This window comes from Microcebus murinus, chromosome 1, assembly GCF_040939455.1.
Source record: "Microcebus murinus isolate Inina chromosome 1, M.murinus_Inina_mat1.0, whole genome shotgun sequence".
Lineage (NCBI taxonomy): Eukaryota > Metazoa > Chordata > Mammalia > Primates > Cheirogaleidae > Microcebus > Microcebus murinus.
The window spans coordinates 6,628,777-6,640,856 of NC_134104.1; the positions used below are offsets into that span (position 1 = coordinate 6,628,777).

The 12,080-nt window shown below is 50.3% G+C and overlaps 1 protein-coding gene across 3 annotated transcripts in view; it reads left to right on the top strand.

Moving 5' to 3' along the window:
* ERG (ETS transcription factor ERG) overlaps positions 1-12,080 on the top strand; it is a 114,432-nt gene that overhangs the window by 53,102 nt on the left and 49,250 nt on the right. The window lies entirely within an intron of this gene.

The following is a 12,080-nucleotide window of genomic DNA, read 5'->3' on the forward strand; positions in this document are numbered from 1 at the left end:
CCCGTTGCTTTCCCCTCCCTTCAGACAGCAGAGTGGAAGTTACGCCTCTGCAAAGATCGTTTCAGAATGCAAGACCATCGGGCGGTAACATTGGGCAATGCTGACAAAAATGTGTTTTCCAGTGGTTTGTGTTGAGGACAGAGGTTGTAAAACCAGTAGTATATTTACCAAGAACTCTCTTTGAAGATGTGGTGTTCGATTCTATTTCCCAGGCACGCGGGCTCTGTGGGAGGGGGGGCCTTGCCCACATATGGCCAAATTCATCTCTGAGGTTTTATTGCCTGGAAAATAATGATGTCTTGTGTTTTTATGAAAGGAGCATGTCAGCTAGTGGCCACGCAGTGCAGCGTAGGTCCAAGCTGTTTGAATTTGCTAATGAATCTACTTTGTCTACCTGCCACCCCCACCCCACTCTTCAATCCCAGCTGTCCTCTTCTCTTAGCTGGCTTGTTCTCATCTTAACTGGCACTTGAAGTCCATCCCCAGTGTCTCCCACGATTCTTAGCTTTCCTGCAAGTGCACAGATAATGTGCATGTAATAATACAGCTGTCACATATAATGTGTTAATCAAATGCAGAAATGTCCCTGGCACTCAAAAAAATTGCATTAGATGTAATTTTGAAAAGTAAAATTTATTTCAATTATGATATAATACCTTACACACACACACATATATATATATATATATATATATATATATATATATATATATATATTCAGGAAGAATATAAAACCTTCAGACAAAGAAAGGGTAATTTCTTTTAAATATTGCATACTCCACGGCAGGGGTCCTCAAACTTTTTAAACAGGGGGCCAGTTCACTGTCCCTCAGGTCGTTGGAGGGCCGTTGGAGAGTGCGGGCACATTCCACACATGCGCACTGCAGGCCCGGGACCAGTTGGCTGCTAAGCAGGACAGGCAGCGGCGGCAAAAACACCCGGCGGGCCGGATAAACGTCCTCAGAAGGCCGCATGTGGCCCGTGGGCCGTAGTTTGAGGACGGCTGCTCTACAGTCATAAGAACAGCTCACATTTTCTAGTACTTTACCTTGTACACAGCCCTTGTATGTCCAATAGTCTGTCAACCCACCAAGCAGCCCCCTAAGGAGTGATTGTCCCCACTTGATGGACGAGGAACCCTATGATCAGGTACTTTCTGTCTCACCCAAAATCACCACTTAAAGGGAATCAGAATTTGGATTCCCGCCAGGAGTGTTTGACTCCACACCAGGGGCACTTTCCACTATGTTGCGGCTATAATAGGGCCTTTTTGTTACATATATGTTTTAATGCTAAGTATGTTTATTGTAAGTGTCATATTTTATAAGTACTGGAAACCATTGCGTCAACTCCTAGGATGGCGTGAAGGAAGGTGCCAAGTCACAGTGCCTTAGAGGAACATCCACAGTGAGGCTGGAGGTGCCAAAGGGGGAGATGGGAGATGCCAGAACTTTCCTTGACTCTGAGGAGTCAGTTTGCTTCTGTGCATCTAGCTGCTTCTTGCAAAGGGAGACGGCTCCGATGTTGAGTATTGCTGCCACGCAGGTCCTGTAAATGGAATTCTTGGGCCTCATCAAGAGATCCATTTCTGCAATTCTGAAAGGCTCTGGGCAGGAAATGCAGTCATGGCATCCACAACACCAAAGTTGTGGGAAGTTAATATTTTACTACAAATCCCATCCGTTGGATAGAGTGTTTCTGCTGGTCCTTGACTGTGTGTTTCTGAGACTGAGAAGAATGCAGTGTAATCCCGTTCTAAAGAATGCAACACTGTTTCTGTAGAAGAGAAGTTGGTGGAACTCAGCCTGGAAACATCGAATGGATTCTGTTTTGGGTGGAGTCTTGTGGCCCCATACAGTCAGCGTGGTTATGGTGGAGACACGAGTTTCTAAGGCTTCTTTTCTGCAGAGGCTAATTTGTACCCGCAGGTGCTACACCTGCCTGGGCCATAAGAGAGAGAGATTGAGTGGGGGAACCTCGGGCAGAGGGGCACTGAGATGATCTCCAGCAGACAACTAGCAGAGTGAACCCGGCCCCCGCCTCGTTCGCAGAGTGTGGCCTGGGGCTGGTGCTGGGAGTGTCCGTCTGGATTTAGCAAGCCTCAGAAGGGAAGACTGAGTGAGGAGGTGAGAACAGTGTTGCAGAAACAGAAGTTTCTCTTGTCCTCACTCTCACTGCCCTACTCCTGAATTCAAAAATAAAGTAAAACAAGTATTCTGTTTGTAGAGAAGTGCCAACACCATTTTCCTTCCCATGATATTAATAGTTGATGTCCCCATCCCTGCCTGGCTGGGTATGGGTGACCTTTCCGGCCTGCAGTAGTTGCCCCAGGGACTCAGGACAGGGGTTCAGAGTAACCCTGAGCCCCGGCCAAGGGGCTTCAGTCCCCAGGAAAGACAGGCGGGCGGCTTCCCCCAGGCCCCTCGCCCCTGTGGACCGGGCAAAGCCCTTGGGTGGTTCTTTTCTCAGGCAGGTGAAAAGACAGGTGCTAGCCCCATGATCTCTTTCTCAGAAATGAAATCTTTTTCTGGGGAATTGGACATTTTGTTTCAAGGGAGCCAAGGGAACCTTAAGAGCATCCCCTCTCAGGCTTGCAGAATCCTAGCATTGCTTGGAAGGCTGCTGTCACAGACCTTAAATGCAGTTCCAGCTTTCCCAGGCCAATGGTGACGTGGTTTCAGTGTGTGGCTACTGAGAGAAGTCAGTCACTCCGTCCTCCGTGTCCTCCTGACAATACCGATGTCAACCAGTCACCAAGCATCATCGTCTCCCACCCTTAAGAATGTTCTGGGAGGAGAGAGGGGGTGGCAGGTATTCATTCTCTTTGTAAAAAAGATAAACACAGAGATAAATATAGCTCATTTCCGTCCCCTAGAGCATGGTGTGTTTGGTGAAACTGCATGTGTGGCCTGGCCTGGTATGTCACTCGGGGCTCTCCAGAGAAATAGAATGTATAGGGTAGGTATTTTCATATCATAAGAGATTCATTTGACAGAATTGAGTCCTACAGCTGTGGGGGCTGGCAGGTCTGAGATCTGCAGGGAAGGCTGGCAAGCTACCGAGTTTCCCTGAAAATAAGACCTACCCATAAAATAAGCCCTAGCAGGATGTCTAAGCATGTGTGCAATAGAAGCCCTACCTCGAAAATAAGACCTAGCTATGGGCGTGGCTACGCAGCGCATCTGCACAACCCGTGCATTTCATCGCAAAGCGGTGAAGAAGACGAGCAGCCCTTCTCATCTGCCCCATGAGAGCTCTAGTGCTCGACATGAGAGATTGGGGCCGATGATTATAAAGGAAATAGAGTCGCAAGAAATTCAGGATGGAATTCGGGGTTTGGAGAGTGATGATGATGTTCCAGAAGAAGACGACTTAACTATATTTGAATAAATGTAGATGGCTGTACCGTACTTAAAAAAAAATAACACATCCCCTGAAAATAAGACCTAGGGTGTCTTCTTGAGGAAAAATAAATATAAGACCCTGTCTTATTTTCAGAGAAACATGGTAGGAACTGGGCGGGATTTCTATTTTACAGACTGGAGGCAGAATTCCTGCTCTGGGCAACCTCCATGTTTGCTCTTAAGGCCTTCAGCTGGTTAGACGCGGCTCACCCGCATTATCCAAAGAGATCTCCTCTAGTGGAGGTCAATGGACTGGCGACGTTGACCACTTCTACCACATACCTTTGCGGCAATGCCTCGCCCAGCGTTTGAGTCAGTCACCGGGAGCCATAGCCCGGCCGAGCTGACGCGGGAAACTGAGCCCCACACCTGCCTTCCAGGGACTCCAGACTGGTTGGGGACTGGCAGGGCCAGACTGGTTGGAGAGTTAAAACTCTTCCAAACTAGTGTGCTCCGGGTGGCCGGCTGCCTGTCGCTGAAGGAGCCCAGCCTGGCTGGACGGCGGGTGGTAACGGGGGTCGAGCACCAGGTCGGGGCTCTGTGACCCCCTGGAGTGTCGAAACGTGGCTGTGAGCCAGGGTCTGCCCTTCAGGACCTGGCAGGCTGCCCGAGGGAGGGCGTGCGAGGAAGGGAGAGCTCCTGGGCATCGGTGGAGCCGAGACCCATCCCACCTGGAGAAGCGCAGGTGGCCTAAGTGGCTGAGAGCACCACCTGGGAGCAGATCTGCAGGTTTTGCGGCCTCGAGGCACGTTCTTTATGTACGTAGGTCTGGTCCAGCTCCACCAAAAGGACCACGGATGTGCGTTCACTCCTCTTCGTTGTGGGGGCCGAGAATGGGCACGTGGGCTGTGCCAGCCCTGCCGAGGTGCTGGGGGCAGAGGCAGGGGTCACGGAGCTACGGACCCTGCGGTGTAGGGTGTCACAGCAGAGCTGCTGCAGAGTGGGTGTGGCTCATCACTCCACATGAGGACACCATTGGGAGTATGGCCCTGGGACAATCCACCTCCCTGCAGCCTTCCAGACTCAGAGGCCCCAAGCCAGGGGTGCCGGGCATTAGCCGTGTTCTGGCCCCCAGCCCAGTACCCTCTTCTAATTGTCCCTGCTCTGAGCTCACATGCAGGGGCTTTCCTGTGGCACACAGGCCTCTGGAAGTCAAGTCCAAGGGGGGTTGACATAAGTCAAAACTTGGTCTTTGGCTAGACCCTGGGGGCCACTAGCTCTGTGTCCCCCACTGCTCTCCCAGGTACTCCGTGGGAGACACCCGCCCACTGCAGCTGCAGTCTCGCCAGAGCGTGGCCCCTCCTTCCTCTCTGAGCCCGTCCTTGGGAACAGTCCTCGGTCCGTCGCTCTCCACCCATTGCCCGTGGACGAGAAGGCCAAGTGCCTGGGGAGGAAGAAAGGACTTAGTTCCCAACCAGATAGTGGAATTCTACAAAACGTCAGCTCTAACATGCCTGCAAGCTCCTGATATGAAATACGTGTAGAGAAATGGGCTCTATTGCCATCATAACAGAGTTTCTATAAAAAATAATAATAAAATAAAACCAGGAGAGAAAAGGAACCACAGCTTTGTGAGCCAACAGGGAAGTCATTGTGGGTTTGGCTTGGCCACTGCCGATCAAACGGCAGAATTCTTGCAGACATTAATCTAACTGTGCTTTGTGTAGACACAGGACATCATTCTCAGCTTGGGCGGCCCACGGCCACCCGGCCTCTCCCTTTCTTCCCTCCAGCAGAAACTCACCCACGGGAGTTCGCACAGTGGAAAACTGTCGATGTGCAACCAAACCCAAACCAGCTGCCTTCCTGCGCCCGGAGCTCACAGAGGGCCCTGCTCACCCGAGCGCACTCCCTGCCAGTGCCCCTAGTGTGCTGTGGGCTTCCTAAGGCTCGGCCCTCGTAGATTGGTGAGATGAGCCAAGAGGTGACCACACTCGCATGTGGTCCACGATCAAATCGTCTTCCCATTAGCAGGCAGGCAGGACTGTGAGCGGAGCAGGCTGCTCTTCCTCTATCTGCACATCCCTGGCTTGGGGAGCCGAATCTCTGGCAGTTAGCGTTGAGCATCAACGTCATCTTTCCCCAGGTGATGGCCACTCCAGGTGGCCCACTGGAGGCTCACTGCAGCTGGGACTTCATGAGTCTGTGTGCCATGCCATGGGTCCTCCCCTAGCCCAGTCCCCAAGCCACCTGGAGCCAGGGCCGTGTCTGATTCTGTTGGGTGAGGGCGCCCCGGTGGGTGGCTCTCCTGCTGGGTCCCATGCCTGGCAGCATCAGTACCACCTGGGCCCTTGTTCAAGATGCAGGTTCTCAGCCCTGCCCAGACCTGCAGAATCAGAAGGGACTCGGGGTGCAGCCCAGCACTCTGCATTTTAAGGAGCTCTCTGGGGGATTCTGATGCTCGGTGGTGTGAGAACCACGCTCTGTTGTGAGATCCAAAGAGAGGGGAGACGAGAATGTCCTGTAGCTGGGTGGAGGCGCCTATTCAGTGGACGGTCTGGGAGAACACACGTGGGGGAAAGCTATTCTCAGAAGCCTGCCCCCTGCGTTGCGGGGCACCTCCCTCCCCGTGTGCCACGCTCGCGCCTGGCCTGGCTGAGCCCGCGCATGCCAGATGATTCTGTCTGGGCCTCACCACCCTGTGTGGTCTTGGAAGGAGATTCCTGTATGGCGCAAATGACTCCAGCCTGGGGCCAGGTAACGAGATGCTTCTGTCATGTTAGTTTGAAAGCACGCCACCTGTAGTGTGATGGAAATGGGTCATCTGATGGGTCCGCCTTGGCCTCAGACTCCTGGTGGTGCCTGTACCCGGTCATTCATTCCACAAGTGTGTATTGAACACCTGCTATGGGTAGTCACCATTCTAGGCACTTGGGAGACGGTAATAGAACATACAGAAAAATTCTGCCTCATTAATTTTACTCTCTAGTAGGGAGGAAGGCGGTGAAACCAGATGACTTATTAAATATATAGCAGGTGTGATCATGGTACATGCTGGGGAGAAAAATACAGCAGGAAAGGGGGTGATGGCTCTTCATAGGGCTGCCTGAGAAGGTCACCTCTGAAAAAGTAACATTTGAGTAAAGCCCCAAAGGCAGTGAGGAAAAAGGCCTTGTAGTTAAGCAGCAGAAGATGTTCTGGGCAGAGGGAGTAGTAAGTGCAAAGGCCCTGAGGTCAGCCCAAGGTGTTCGAGGAAAACAAGGAGGCCCCTGTGGCTGATGTGTGGTGTCCAAGGGGAAGAGTAATAGGAAACAAGTTTGGAGAGATCTTGGGGCCAATTGGAGGCCTTTGACTTTCACACTGAGTGAGCTCGGAAACCATTGGGGACTTCAGGCAAAGGAAGAATGGAATGTTACTGAGATTTAGCAGGGTCTCCCTGGCTCCTGGGTTTGAGCGCAAACTCATTGGGAGGCTCCTGCAGGAATTTGGGTGTGGGATGATGGACGGCAGCAGTGAGGGAGGGGTGGGGGAGGTGATCGCATTCTGGGTGTATTTTAAAGACAGAGCTAACGTACTTTGCTGCTGGTTGCACATATGCTATGAGGAAGAGAAGACATGAGGATGGGCCCAAAGTTTGGGAGATGTGCCCTAAACAAGGTCTGGACAAACCATAGCTAGGAAACCTCCTGAGAATAGAGCCCAGGCCCCCTTGTGCCCCAGCCCAAGCACTGGGGACATGAACTTGGCTTTGATAAACACCACATAAAAGGGAGAGGCTCTTGCCTCAGTTCAGTGATCTTAATTCATTAAACCAGAGTTTATCCTCTCAACCAGAGCGATTTTGCTCCCAGGATACTTGGCAATGTCCACAGGCATTTGTGATTGTCACAGCTGGGGATATCACCAAGATTTAGTGGCTAGAGGCCAGGGCTGCCACTCAGCATCCTACGACAGTACACAGGATGTGCCTTTGTGGACAGAACACCCCCCACCCCCAGCCCCATGCCACACCCTCCAAAAGAACGATCTAGCTCCAAATGTCAGTAGTGTCGAAGCTGAGAAACTCTGCACTAAACCAACGTTTGCTTGGTGTTTACTCGCATCGTGCACTGCATCAGCTTCTATGAAGACAGATTAAGAGAATCCCGTGGTCGATCACAGGGGAGAAAGATGCTGTGAGATCGTCAGGTGCACACACATTCAGAAGGTCATGCAGGGTCCAGCAACTGCAAGAATGAGGTGGTGATCTCCTCCAGCCGGGCAGGAAAGAAAGACTCTTGCGAGGGATGATGCTGACATTTCTACAACATGCTGTGGTTTATTGATAGCTTTTAGTATGCAATGTATCATCCAACTTCTTCATTGAGTCTGTGAGATGGCATTATTATGATGACACCCATTTTACAGATGAAGACTCTTGAGTGTCCACAGTGTAGCTTGCCCAAGTCCACGTGTTGCAGGTGCTCCCAGGCCCGGGCTCTTCTTCACTCCCTCAGGGCTTTTCCGTGTAGCTGAGCGTCTTTTCTGTGTTGGCAGGGACAGAGGGCTTCCTTCAGGTGTCATACACGCAATCGTCCTTTATCTTTTTCTTCTAAGAGGCATTCAATCCCAGCGCCAACCGTATTTTGATTTCTTGTGTATCTTACACGTTAAAAAAAAATTACTTTCATCTCATTTTATTTTATCATAGCAGGTCAGTTTACCTGCTCTCACCTTTATATGAACTTCACAAGGTGTCTGCAAATGAAACCACATTTGGAAAATGACCAGTATGGTGAAGAGACCTACATTCTGAGCATTTCAATAGCCCTCATTACAGACTCACTGGGCTGAAATTAAAATGAAAAAATTCTCAGCTTTAGTAGGGTGACTGTTCGTATACCTTATCTGTCACTGTGTTAGCAAAGACCCTTTGCCCAACTACCCCACACAGAATGATATATTGGCCGAGGGTCTTTTAATACCAGGTCTTCTCATTTTATGGGCAACGCTCAATGCTTAGTGTTTGAAAGTGGCTCCCTGGGCGTGGTCTCTCTGCATGTCTTTCTATTTTGACTCACTGCAGTTTGACGTCACATATGTTTTTCTTACCTTTTCTATGGAAATTTAAGTATTATTTTAGGACAGTGAAATCCACTACACTAATTGCATTCGCTCCTTTCTGCCTAGTGCCCTGACTTGGACTGGCATAAAAGATGTCTCCTAATTAAGCTCCAGGCTGTGCTGTGGGTGGCCCCGTGTCGAAGACTTCCAAACTAGTGATTTTTTCCTAACTGTAATAGCGGGCGTCTTAGTCACCACAGGCTGCTATAACAAAAATGCCATAGCCTGGGTGGCTGATACACAACAGAATTTATTTCTCACAGATCTGGAGGCTGAGAAGTCCAAGATCAAGGTGCCAGCAGATTTGATGTCTGGTTCACAGATTTCTGGTTCATCTTCTCACTGTGACCCCCTGTCCCCCATGGCAAAAGGAACAGGGAGCTTCCTGGGCTCCCTTTATAAGGGCACAAATCCCATTCCTTAGGGTTTCACCCTCATTACCTGAGCACCTTCTACAGATCCCACCTGCTAATACCATCACACTGTGGGGTAGCGTTTCCCCCTGTGAATTTTGGAGAGGGTGGGGACAAGCATTCAATCTGTGGCAGGGAGGTCAGTTAGCAATGGCTTGTCCTGCTGGTCAGGGGCCTTGCGTCTTTGCTGCAGAACCCAGAGAAGGAAAAGTTAGGAAGGGACACTAGAAGCTTTGCCACTGCACCCTTGCCCAGAGCAGGTTTCCCCGTCCTTTCTCCGGAAGCGGGGACTCATTACGGTCTCTGCCGTGTTTTAGGAAGTCAAATGGGTGGATGCGGCTTTGTGGAAGAGGAGAACATGAGAGTTGTGTTCTTCCTGTGGTTGTTGTCGGTGGGGAGGGTGACACTTCTTTGGCCTTTACTGTCTTGAAAGTAAAACCCCTTGAGTTAACCAGAATTCACATAGCTTGTTTATAAAAATAAAAACCTTAGGCACCACAGTGACTTTGTTGGGCTTAATTACTCCTGAAAATATGAGTCTCTCAAACAAACAAATAAGAAAAGCACTCACAAAATAGGAAAGACCTCACATTTGGTCTTTATCATGCAACTGCTTGTAGAGATCTCATTTTATAGAACATTTTATTCCAGATGATGAATCCCAAAACGACGGCTCCCGCCCCAGTTTTCAAGGTCTAAATGTGACGTGGTCTTGCTGATGCTCGCTTGTCAGCTGTAAAGAGAAACATAAGCTCAAATGATGAAACTTTCTCGAGGAAATCTCGAGCCCCCTTTTAGGGACAAAGAGCTAACTACTGTTGGGGAGTTGGTGGTGACTTTTGAATTAATTTTTGCCTTCAGCTGCTTCGGAGAAGGGGGAAGGAACAGGACTGTTGGGAAGAGGCTGCAATTCCAGGTGTAGGAGAGAATATTTAGCAAGGGTAAAAATAACACGCAGCTGTGAAGACAAACGTCTACGGTTTCAGTTTGAGCCGGGAGTTAGTTGTACATGAATCACGGCCGAGCTCCACCCCTGCTCGGGCTGCGGGGCTGAAGCAGCTTTTCCATTGCCTCTGATTCAGAAATAAAACAGACCCACAAATTACCCTGCGGCTCTCCAGACAATGCCCTCCTTGTCTGGGGTCCTAAAAATACCTTCTGCGGTGACTTACCTCAATGCACGCTGTGAAACTCGATTAGGAGTCTGTTGGCCGATTAGGACTCAGTAGGTGCTTTTAGGATCCTTAGGAAGAAAACCACCTGAGAAGGGATTTGTTTGTATTGGGGTGTGAGACAGGCCTGGGGCGCCTGTCCCCACCAGCCTCCTTGTGGAGGTCCTCTCACAGAACCGGCCTCTTTGGCCTCGCAGGATGGGAGTGCCAGAGAAGGCCTTTCCATTTCTTCCATGCATCTTCATCACCAAGTTCTTCTCAACATGCAGTAACCTATAAACTAAAAAGAACATTCAGGAAGACTGTGGAATGACTGAATGCATGCATTTATAAGTGAGTCTCCCCAACGAAGCCCTGGGCTCCTTCCACTGTAATAAACAGTCACGGGCTGAACACTGCACAATAGTATTAGCTTGCTGACCTATGTAAGAATTTACCGAGGTGCAATGATGAACAGTTGTCAACAAAAAACACCCCTCCACATACACACACACACACACACACACACACACACACACACACACACAAGCACACAGGCATGCACGTGCAGTATGTCGTTGTGTTAACGTGTATAGTGCTTAACAGTTTGCAAGACTCACATGCATATTCACTCACATGCATCATCTCAGCGTGTCCTCACCGCAGCCTCAGAGAGGCCTTCATTCCTTTTTATCAATGAAGAAGTTGAGCCTCAAGGGGTTAGGTGACTTGTTTAAGGTCAACCAAGGTCAACACTGGTCTCCTGATTCCAAGGTGAAGGGCTTTCTCTTGCACCACAGGTACAAGGTAAGGGGCCCCGGGTTTCGTTGGGGAGACTCATTTATAAATTCATTTGTTCATTCATTCCACAGACACTTACCGAGCAAATATAGAGAACGATGGAGGTAGAAAGGAGGCCCAGGACAGGCTCAGAGAGCCCCTTGCAGTGAGCTTGGACAGGTGACTACTGCAGGTACCCGGTGGTCTGGGCAGAGACACCGGCACGGAAGGCAGAGGGAATAGCAAAAGCAAAGTCCCAAGGGGGGGGAATGGTGGTGGGGAAGGGGGGGGTTTGGGGGCAGAGCTTGTGGAGTCGGGGTGAGGGGCTTTGGCCACTGGAGTGCCAGCCCCGTAAGAACAGGGACACCAATGAACACCCAGCACCTGGGACAGTGACTGGCACAGAGAGATGTTCCATAAACATTTGTTAAATGAATGGACGAGTGAATTGAGGAGCCCCTGGGCCGGATCACAGAGGAGAATTTCTGGAGTTAGGATTTACCCTAAGGTGCTGTGGGCCATGGAAGGGGTCAGGTGTGACACGGCCAGCTGGGACTCGTGTTCGGGGAAGACTTGTTTTGGGCCCTGGTAGCAGGAGAGAGGGGCCGTGGAAGCAAAGCTCGGGATGCCCCGCGGCGTGTGGCGGAGAGCGTGGACGGAAGGGCGGGGCCAGGTGCGAGCGGGATGCAGAGGGACAGGAGGGAAGAGGGGTCTGAGGAACAGGTAGGTTGTCAGTGGGTCGTCAAAACTGCTAATGCCACTGAGGACCTTTAGTTTACATCCCTTTAGCTTACACAGTCTCCTAATGTCTAGATTTCCAATTCAAACTTGCCAACATTGAATAAGGTAACAATACTCATGTCTCTGAGAGGACCTAAGTGTTCTGAAGTGAGGGCAAATCACGAATTTCATGTGTCTGGTGAGCGCGGGGCTGTCCCTTGGGGCTGCATTCGGTGGCATTCACGGATAAATGAGGTCCGTCCACACTCGCAGGGAGCTGAGGGTCCGGGCTTGTCGGGCTAACGCGCTCGGCGCTGCCGTTTCCTTGCGGGCTGTTTCCGTGACGGAGTCTGCCCCGCTGCGAAGTAGACTCTGATGTGAGAAAACGAAAGTCAGATGCCAAGTTTATTTTGTTTTTCAAAGACCTAATTTTATATTTTTCAGTATGTTTTTACAGGCATGTTACTCCTTCCCCCTTTTTTTCTTTTAAAGAGTATTATGTATGGAAACAGAGGCTTTTGGCTTGGGCTGTGTTGCATGTGATCTTAAAAAACTCATATTAACCACTC